Source organism: Oculina patagonica, unplaced genomic scaffold (genome assembly GCF_052425735.1).
Source record: "Oculina patagonica isolate OP01 unplaced genomic scaffold, crgOcupat unplaced3, whole genome shotgun sequence".
Classification (NCBI taxonomy): domain Eukaryota; kingdom Metazoa; phylum Cnidaria; class Anthozoa; order Scleractinia; family Oculinidae; genus Oculina; species Oculina patagonica.
In genome coordinates, this window is record NW_027558145.1 from 603,705 (window position 1) to 614,153 (window position 10,449).

A 10,449-nucleotide genomic window follows, 5' to 3' on the forward strand; every position below is an offset into this window, starting at 1 on the left:
GAACAATTAGAGGCAACCTTCTTATAGAAAGAGGAAAATATCCGCAAGCAAGGAAAATCGTGATCGTTTAGAAATCTGCGGTCAAAAGATTGAAGAAGAAATTTGTTTGTTCACCTTTCTGTCAAGCGAATCACAAATTGTATAAATATAAAGATATCCTTCATGTAGCGTTAAATATTGTCACGAAACACTTTTCGCTTATTGCATCGCAAAAAAGAAATTTGGGTCAAATTTTCAAGTTAGTCGCTTAGTATTCCATCTTAATCTTTCCAGTCTCAACCAGGAGTTTTGTGTCTCAACCATTCTTTTTTCTTTTGTTTTTGTTTTTTTTTTTTCACCTTTCCGTTGTATTTCAACCTTAATAATCATTTTCATTTCTCTTGCCTTCATTGAAGATGAAGTTATGCTCTTGCCTTCATTGAAGATGAAGTTATGATGACAGTTACAGGGACCGCGGAGACCATTTTGAAGTGGTATGGCTAAAAAGCTGGCTAAGAGAAGCAAGCATTAGGGGTTTCTGTTCCGCCATTTATCATGTAAAAATTCATAGCGGAGTTTGGCGCGCGCGATCGGAGAATCCACAAGTAAGCAAATGGTTATCCTTTCAACCGAGAAATTTTGGGGGTCGCCGCCAGCCCCATACGTACGTATGGATTAGGCCTAGGGACGAGGAGGTTTCCCGCCCGTGGCTAACGAAAAGTAAGGAAATTACAAACAGCAAATAAAGCTTGCAGGGCAAGACAAAATATAGAAAACGGGTTAAATTACTCAGCAACAGTACACAGCAAAACATCTGAGAGGTTTTTTTGTCCAACTGCTATATTTTGTAGGTCTTTTTCATGTGAGTGTATTGAAACTTCGATGCCCCTTTAGGTAAAAAAAAATGTGGCTCTAGTTTAATCGCTACACGGTTAATTTTTAATTTTAGGTCTAAACGAAGTAATCATATGAAAACGCGGGAAAATTTGTCGCGCGGGATTTACTGTGTAGGCTGAATGAAACCTCGAGTAAAAAGAGCGATAGGGAACTATCTGACCGAAATATTTCTTCCACGATGTCCTTAAAAGTCATCTATATTCCGAGAAATTGTGGAAAACGAAAATGGTTTACGAGGAGACCCAAAATAACTGCGAATGATATTCCTTGTGCAAGCCCAGTTTGCTTGTTTCTGTTGTTTGCTGTTGAACCTGCGGCTGCCATCATCAAGAATACAAAAACTTTAGTAAATGATTGTGTTAAAACAAAGCTAAGCACTGCATAGATCAAGTCCACTGAAGAAGGAGCTAGGACCCTGATGCAAGCTAACAACCTCTACTGAATTTCTGAGCATGTTTTTTGACAGAAAATTTCACGATGTTTTTACTTTCTGAACGCAGTTTTGATAGATTCCGTGTGGGTAAGGTTTAGATTTTCAGTCAAGGTCATTTTTAAATAAATGTTGAGCTCCGTTTTTAGACTTGCCTATAGCTATATATTACATATGTACATTATCCTTTTCATCCGGAGCCCTAAAACATCAACCCAACCAAAATGTGGTAGGGCTATAGCCCTACCAGCCCCTCCCCCTCCGCGGTCCCTGAGTTATGCTAAATAATCAGAGGTTTTTAACACAAAATCAATTTGCAGTTTTAACAGAAAAAGAAGGAATCACAATGGTGGATCATTTCAGATCTGTTGTTTTATTAGCTGTACGTAAGGGATATTGTTTCCCTTTTTATCTCATATTGTTTTCAACTTGTATTGTATTTTGTTTTACCGAGGCGGTTACGCTCTCCACTAAGGGCCACTTTACATGAGAGTTTTCGTCCCCAGGATGACTTTCGTCCCGGGATGAATTCATCTCGGTGTCTGGTCATTTTCTTGTTGCTGTTTACATGATGATACATGATTTCGTCCCGGGATGAGTTCATCCCGGAATGAAACACCGGGATGAAATGTCACCCCGGGATGAAACGTGACGAAAAATCCCATGTAAACAGTCCTTCCCGGGATGAAATGTTATGTTATGTAAGCACGGGCGAGATGAATTCAACTCGGGCGGGACGACTTATCCCGGGATGAACACGCTCATGTAAAATGAATTTTTTTCACCCCGGGACGAAATTCATCCCGGGATGAAACTCATCTCGGCTCTCATGTAAAGAGGCCCTAGGAAAGGCAATTATAAGTCTTGTACATGGAGCGGCAAAGTCAGATCTTCATGCTAAATTCAGGAATTGAAAACCACGCTAAATACTAAATGTGAACTGAAAACATGCAGTTCAACTACACTTGTGTTGAAACGCCACAACTGAAAACAGGAAAATTTGTTTGTTATTCTTTATTCGTCTAAGGGCCTCTTTACATGAGAGTTTTCGTCCCGGGATGACTTTCGTCCCGGGATGAATTCATCTCGGTGTCTGGTCATTTTCTTGTTGCTGTTTACATGATGATACATGATTTCGTCCTGGGATGAGTTCATCCCGGGACGATTTCATCCCGGGATGAAACACCGAGTTGAAATGTCATCCCGGGATGAAACGTGACGAAAAACATCATGTAAACAGTCTTTCCGGGATGAAATATAAAGTAATGTAAGCACGGGCGAGATGAATTCAACTCGGGCGGGACGACTTTCGTCCCAGCATCCCGGGATGAACACGCTCATGTAAAATGAAATTTTTTTCATCCCGGGACGAAATTCACCCCGGGATGAAACTCAACTCGGCTTTCATGTAAAGAGGCCCTTATTCTAATTATTTTTATGACTTCTGGAAATGAGATTTTAACACCACTTTAATTTTTAAGTTGTTTTTTTTTTTTAGTCTGGACAAAGCAATTCTCCTTTCTAATATCATTTATTCCTTTAAATGTTATTATAAGAATTTGGCGCTGCATCAAATAAATATCCTCTCCCTACAATGGATGATGTTTTATATTCTTGGCACTGTGTGCTTAATAGCTTATAAATAATGCAACCAACTGCTGCTGACTTAAAAATCACTATGGGAACAGGTCAAATAAACCCCAAAATAAAGTTGCTATTTTTCAGTATAAGTCACATTCCGCTTCAGAATGGACCACAGCGATGTGTTAAACCGCGATCTTTCACAATGGGAAAATGTTGTGTACGGACTGGCGGCTGTGCTGGCAGTTATCAGCAATTTAGTTCTTTGTGTGATTATTATCAAGGCAAAAAACGCAAGTTTTGATAAGTCAGATATTTCACTCTTGTTTAATATCGCCATTGCTGGACTGCTAACAGGTATACACATTGTATTTCCTCACACAAAATGACTATTTCTAAAAAATCACTCGCTTAAAGTGATATCACATTTTCTCTGTTTTCTGCAAGTTCTGAAAACTTTTGTAATATTTTACGAAGTGTTGGTTGATTTTGGTCATGAACTTCAAGTTTTTTATCCAAATTTGTTAAATTTTTAATGAGAAGAGATAAGTTGCACTTATAACATACAGACGCTATTTTCTAATCTATCTTTTTAAAAAAGTCTTTATTAAACTTCTTTTTAAAAAAGGGGTAATTTCTGAAAATTAGAAGAAGTATTTTGTAATTATTTATTTACGTATGGAGTTTGATCGCTGTGGATGTCAATAGTTGTTCCAAGTAGCTAAACGTGTCTGTAAGTTATGCAAAACTGAACTAAATGCTTTTGGTATTTTGTAGTTACCTTAACGTAGCTAGGAAACTTTTCTAAGCTGCCTCCTTCGCCAATGGTAATCAATGTCTTATTTATAAGTTAATTTTAGTAATGAAACTGTTTACACGTGTGTAGGACAAACACGACAGCGCCATCCAAATTATTGCCACCCAGACAAGAAAAAGTTGATCCTTATTTAATTTTATTGTTTCCAAACATTAACAGGTATTTTTACTGCAATAACACCACCACTGATCGCCCCAGAGACTACTCTAACGGGATTGGCCGCATCAGTTTACTGCAGGCTTCTTGCTTCATGGTTTCTTGCTGACGTCTTGGTGAAAGTGTCAGTAATAACTTGTATGTTCATCGCTATTGATCAATGGTTTGCTATCTACAGACCTGAACAACACCAGAATACGTTCGGAAGAAAACAAGTGAAAATCTTTATATGGTCCACTTGGATTTTTAGTGCAGTTACAGCAATGGTGTCAATATTCAGCTTCGAAAATAGCGGTGAAAAGTGCGTTACAACACCATTGTTTGGAATGGGTCCCGAAACACAACAGATGGTAGTTTTGGTACAAACATTTGTTACAATCTTTCTTCCATGCTTGTTGACATGGTTGGCGATAGGATCGTGTCTTTACCAGCGAAAGAATTTACAAGTTCAAGATAACCAAAACATTAGCGTTAAACGGCTTGTAATGTACAATTCTGTTACATTAATGATAACATTCAGTTGGTTCTTTGAAGAAATTACTGCTCTTGCCTCGAATAGTAATGTTCGCCATTATGCCCGCATGCTTGCATTGTGCACACCTTGCCTTGTACCTTGTATTTGTTTTGCAATGAGTGAGGGTCTTCAACAACAAGTTAAAGAAGATGAAAACTCTACGACAAACAATCCGAGGGAAGACTGTGAAAATGGCAATACCGCACATGGAAATGCAGTAGTTGAACAAGAGGTAGAGAACGAACCCAAAAATACAATGGAAAAACAATATTCCTTTGAAAAGGAAAATGCGCTGAACCAAGAAAAAGACCGTTGTCAAGAAAGCCTCGCTACTGAAAATGACTTTGAAAGGATCGATCTTGATGATGAAAAGAAGAATCAACCACGGGCACATCCACAGTTTTCTGTGAGAAGCGAGTCCTTTGACGACATCATGGAAGCACAAAGAAGTCCTTCAGCCGTTCATTACGTTAAACGCGGCGAAATGCCAAAGATTGCCATGATTTGGTAAATTAATTTCATCTCAGTTGTGGTTCTATCGGATCACCTTCACGGGTTGCCCTACACCTCCCCTTTTTATTTATAATAACTAAAAAGAAATGAAGCATGCCCGCAAGGGAGAAAGGACTTGGCCTTTGACTGATGCTGAACTAAAATTTTGTAAAAACAGTTTTGACAAAGCACTCAAGAAACAAGACACAACATTTCTTGGTAAAGAATAAATGACTTTCTTCTGCGTCCGCGTTATGGATTTTACAGCGTTGACGTTGAGTCTTACTTTTGATCTTAAAGCAGTGACACTTTGACTTAAACTGAAAAAAGGTTTCCAGAGCACGTTCGACAAAATGATTTTTAATACAAATGATTATAGATTTCTTTGTTTGTAAATCATATACGTAGGCAAATATAGCAAAAAAACACAGATACTATAAGATAATACCGCAATAGAAACTGCAAGGGATTCGAAAGGGAATACGAAAAAATTAAACAGAAAATATTTGCCGGGCAGAAACACACATAACAGCTAACATGTCAGCTTTTCAGCAAATATATTTGTCACATAAAAAATTGGCCATTTTTTTGTCTACAAGAGCAAATAAAGATTGTAACATAAAATTTGCTCGTGTAACTGTACCCTTAATACACTCACAAGATACTATAAATGCATAACATTTTATTCAGTTAATTTTCTTTTTAAAATATTTTTTCGAGGACGAAAAATTGAAAGTAACCATCACATTATCGACATTTCAAAGAGGAAAAAAAGAAAACAATAACTCAGAACCTTATGTTTCATTAATTTAAAATTTGCAGATATTGTTCAATGCATTGAGCTTAGGCAACGGGGTTTCCATTGATAAATTTCACTCATATAAGCTTCGTCGCACAGCACAGAAAATTGCATTTTTAATTCAAAACTTGAATGGTGTTTTGATGTACCACCCGGGTAATCCTTCACTTGATATGGCATGTATTCACTGCTTGTGTTTATTCTAACAAAACTCAGTGTCGAACAAAAGCAGAGACAGCAGTCACCTAAGCAATGATTTCTATAAATACATTGTAACTGTCAAAAGATCTAGTAAGTCAGGAAATTGTGGATTCAGTTGGCTATCAAATGTGTTATTGACTTTATTGCATTGTGATGTTATCATCAAAAGCAAACTGAGCCAAACCAAAGATCAAACACCGCAGCTTAGACCTGTTCGAAGGTGAAAGATTGAAAAGATTCCAAAGCAAGGTACATTCGCAAAAATATATAAATATGTCATACATATGCATGTTACACGAGAATGCATTTACCTTCAAACTTCTTTCGAATCTTAACATGTATATAATTATGTGCAACGAATTTATAAACCACCTGCGCATTGTTTTATAAACTTAATGATAATTTGCAAATTTAAAGGTTCAAAGATGTTTTACATTTATCGGCAGTTTTCGAGTACAAGCGAAGTTTCCAGACGTCTTGTAGGATTTCCTCTAACGGCAATGAGTTCGTCTCAAGCTTTTAAAGCCATTTTTGGTGTCACTGGAGCTGCGTCATTTGTCAACAACGCCTTGCTTTGTTTGCTGTTGTACAGAAAGCCCGCCTGGTTGAAAAAACCTCACAACATTCTTCTGTTGACTTTGGCTGTGGTTGATATGATGACAGGTAACTTTGATCCAGATCAGCCAAACTAAATAACGGAATAAGCACTATCTAAACTAGCCTGCGTTGCAGACGAACTAAACCCCGGTGACTACTGCTAACTTTTTCATTTTACGAAGAAATTTATTCTGCAAGCAAGAACGCCTTTAACTTTGAAATTGGTTGAACTTATTTGTTTGAAAAAGAAAAAAACAACAACAACAAAGTATAGATAGTTGGCTATTGAAAACTACTAGTCAACATCTTCAAAGAACGTTTTCATTTCTTTCTTACGAGGTTTTCTTTGGGAATTTAAATATATATATTTGTGATACAATTTAAGTAATATACACGTTGAAAAAGATGTAATACTCATCATGTCACGAGCGATGGACAAAAAACAATTAAGTCCCGAGCCCGTGCGGTCCCAGCTTGCGGTATGACATACAGTGAAGGCGAAGGAGCAGGAGGGCTGCAGCCTCTCCCCACAAACTTAAACTTGGGGGGCTCAACCCCCCAGGCTTTGGTGCCGAAAATATCGCGAGCGCCGCGTAAAATTGGTTTGTCAAGATATTCCGTCTCGTGAGTGAGTTCAAACATCTTCGAAACTTCCTTGAAGTCTTCGGAAAACTTCGTAATCTTCGTTTATCTTAGGAAAAGTTCGAAAAGGATCGGAAACGTTCGTATGGCCTTAGAACCACAATCAGAGAATCTTCGGAAATTTTCGGTCTACAAACTGCTCAGAAATCAAAAAGTTGCTAGAACGGAAAAAATGCTCCAAATATGAAAACCTGCCCCCTTCCTCCACGTTGCAAAACGCTCCGCCGCTGCTGTTAACAGCCAGCCAGAATGTTGCGTTAATTTTTTCAGGAATAGTGTCATAAAGTCATAAGAAAAGTCAAAACAAAATGCGAGCGATGATTTCTTCTTTTTTTCTTGCAGCAGGGGTCATAATTTTTCCAACACCGCTGTTTGACATTATCAAAGATCCATTTCTTGTCACACCGGCTGGGTATTTTTACTGCTACCTTTTAGAAAGCACCGTATGTTGTATTTTTTCTCAGCAAGGTGTCCATTTTGATTGTGACGCCGTTAGCAGTGGAACGATGGTTCTCGGTAATAAAACCGTTTACTTACAAACTTTTCTTTACCAGGAAAAAGATGTTAAAGTATGTCGCATTTATTTTAGTTTTAAATGCTTAAGTGCAAATTCACACGTTCTTCGGAATTCAATTTAAAAATAACACATGTGTTCATGTTCCTACGCATTATGGTAAGGCGGGTAAACAAGCTTTCGTTTTATGTTACGTCATCGTAACATTTGTAATACCAACATCGATTACTTGGGCTTCATTTGTCCATATTTGGTATCGAGTAAAAAGATCCCCATCCTTGATTGGCAGGACGGACCAGGCACAAGCCCAGGGAAGGTTATTGCTGCGCATGTGTGCTATAACAGCAGCTGTCCTGACATTTTGCTGGCTCCCAAGTCAATATCTCTACGTCTTGGATCATTTTGAAATTGTCGTATCATTTAAAGTGCACAAAATTCTCCTGGTGCTTTCTATGTCCAATTCTATTGTAAATCCATGGATTTACTTTCTCAGCAACAAAGATTACAGGAATGAGTTTTTCTCTTTATTTTCCATTTGCAAGAAAAGTGCTAAATTGTCTCCAGAAACAGGAATGCCAGTTATTGACACTCAGATGGGTCAGGTGCAGCCTGCACTATAAGTTTATAAAATTTGAACGTATCCAGAACTTAAACTGATTGACCATACTAACAGTATATAACAATCACGGGACGGATAAAGTTACCCTGTTATGTCAAAAACAAAGAATGTGTACTAATTTGTAAAGAAATAAATCACAATATTTTGTAAATTAACTATAAATAGCAATAATGGCTAGCTAGTAAAGTGTTTTCATTTACGGCCCCTTAAACAATATCTAACAGTTAGTGCATAATGCTCAGTTGAGTTTGTAAGTGTTCTATTGGGAAAATTGCTTTTGGTTAATCGGGTTGTTAAGTGTTGGTCAACCGTTTTAATCAATAATATTGAAAAACGGTTCTTCCTGATAAGGAAATTAAGTGAAAAAATCAATTGTTTAAACCTAGTTCATGCCAGTTGAAAAAGTTGATCAACTTTTTTTACTAACAGAAAGAAAAAAAAAACCAACCAACCTGAGCAGCTGGCCCCAATAAACACAACCTTATTTACTGTTCAAACATTTAAAGTTATGTCAATAATAAAAAAAAATTGTTAGTAAACAGGGCTGTGCTGTTAGTTTTAATTGTACAGTAACTAATTTAGAATCATCAGATCATATTTCTGTCAAGAAATAAATTTTTATTGTAAGTAAGAGAACTTAATAGTAAAGCAATGTGATGGAAACTTGTCATCGTCCCTTTTTTTCTCGTTACATGTAATTGATTTACATCAGAGGGTAATGTAAAAAACTGATTAATGAGAATAATCAAAGCATGCAATAAAAGCAAACTGTAGAGTTTATCAACCCTCAAAACAGTTTAAAATTGTGGATGTTTAAAAACAAATAACGCACTAGGTTGAACAAAATATTGTGGTTTGTCAGTGGCGATCAATTATTTGACACTGGGCAGAGACAAAAGGCCGACACAAATACATCAATCCGCTGGCAAATCATGACATTGTGGGCAAACCGAGTTCAATAATTGTTTATTCATTCAATCACTTAATTTGTTTTGCCCAATTAACTTCGGGAACTGGGAACCACTCGCTTTCTTGCTGAAATAATTTAGACAAACACTATAACTTTGCCTTCAATGATACGAGCCCGTCTTAATCCAATTCCCTTTCTTTCAGGATATTTTGTGCTTCCAGAAAATATCCATACCCTCCACGGAAGGGATTTGCCCCACGTGCTCGATATTACCCCACCCCTCTGGAAATTCCAATTTAGCTTCATACATTGCTTTAAAGTTTTGGGTCTTTGTGACCCCCCTTCTCCCTGGAATTTCCAATCGCTTCTGTGGGTAGCCTTCGAACGCAGACGCATTTCCGGCCGTCGCTACTCTATTCTGTGGGGCGAGTATGGATATCTTAATGGAACCACACATTGTGGAAATGTGAAGGGTAAATTTTTGTGCTATCTTTGTACTCCCACTGTTTTTACCAGTCTAGCAGACAAATCAAACTTCTTTCCCACAACTTAGGATTTTCACATTATTTCAGAGCTATTACATTTTATACAACATAACCAAAAATCTGTGCAAATGTTCTGGCCAATCAGAGGGAAAAGCACTGATGAAGTCACTTCATGGTGTAACTAGCATCTGAGATCTTATTTGTTATATCATTGACAGTCACGAAAACAGAAAAATATTTTTAATGAGAAACAGACCCCCACAAATTGTTCACCTGGAGACTAAACTGGGTTGAAACACCTGTATCACAAAGACTTGTTAGTCGACAAATTTTCAAATGTAATAATGGCATTTGAGGTCGCTATGTTGAAAGACCCTGCAGTGTCAAGCTAATACAGTGAGAACTGTTAAAAATTGTCAGATATATAAAGTAGGTTCTAAGTTGCCATTGGCTTTTCAGCCGTAGATTCACATAAGACGTAAATATTTATTGTTGTTGATTCATGTACCACTAGTCTGTGTTGTTGCAGAAGATATTTCTGAGTAAAGCCCTTGCCACACTCGTTGCACGTAAACAGGGTTTCTCTTGTATGCATCATTTCATGCCTTTTGAGACTATGTCTTTGGCTAAAACACTTGCTGCACTCGTTACATATAAAAGGTTTCTCTCCTGTGTGGGTACTTTGATGATTTTGAAGATGTTGTTTTCGGCTAAAACATTTGCCACACTGATTACATGTAAAAGGCTTCTCTCCTTTGTGTGAACTTTGATGATCTTGAAGAAGCTTCACCTCTCCATGAATTGCTTTCTTATGTG

The 10,449-nt window shown here is 37.4% G+C and overlaps 1 pseudogene across 1 annotated transcript; it reads left to right on the plus strand.

Annotated features, from left to right (window-relative positions):
- Positions 1-6,000: 6,000 nt before the first annotated feature.
- On the plus strand, positions 6,001-9,001 carry LOC144640437 (red-sensitive opsin-like; annotated as a pseudogene). Its single transcript, XR_013568369.1, has 3 exons — positions 6,001-6,115; positions 6,313-6,529; positions 7,451-9,001. The product of XR_013568369.1 is annotated as a red-sensitive opsin-like (transcript).
- Positions 9,002-10,449: the final 1,448 nt, after the last annotated feature.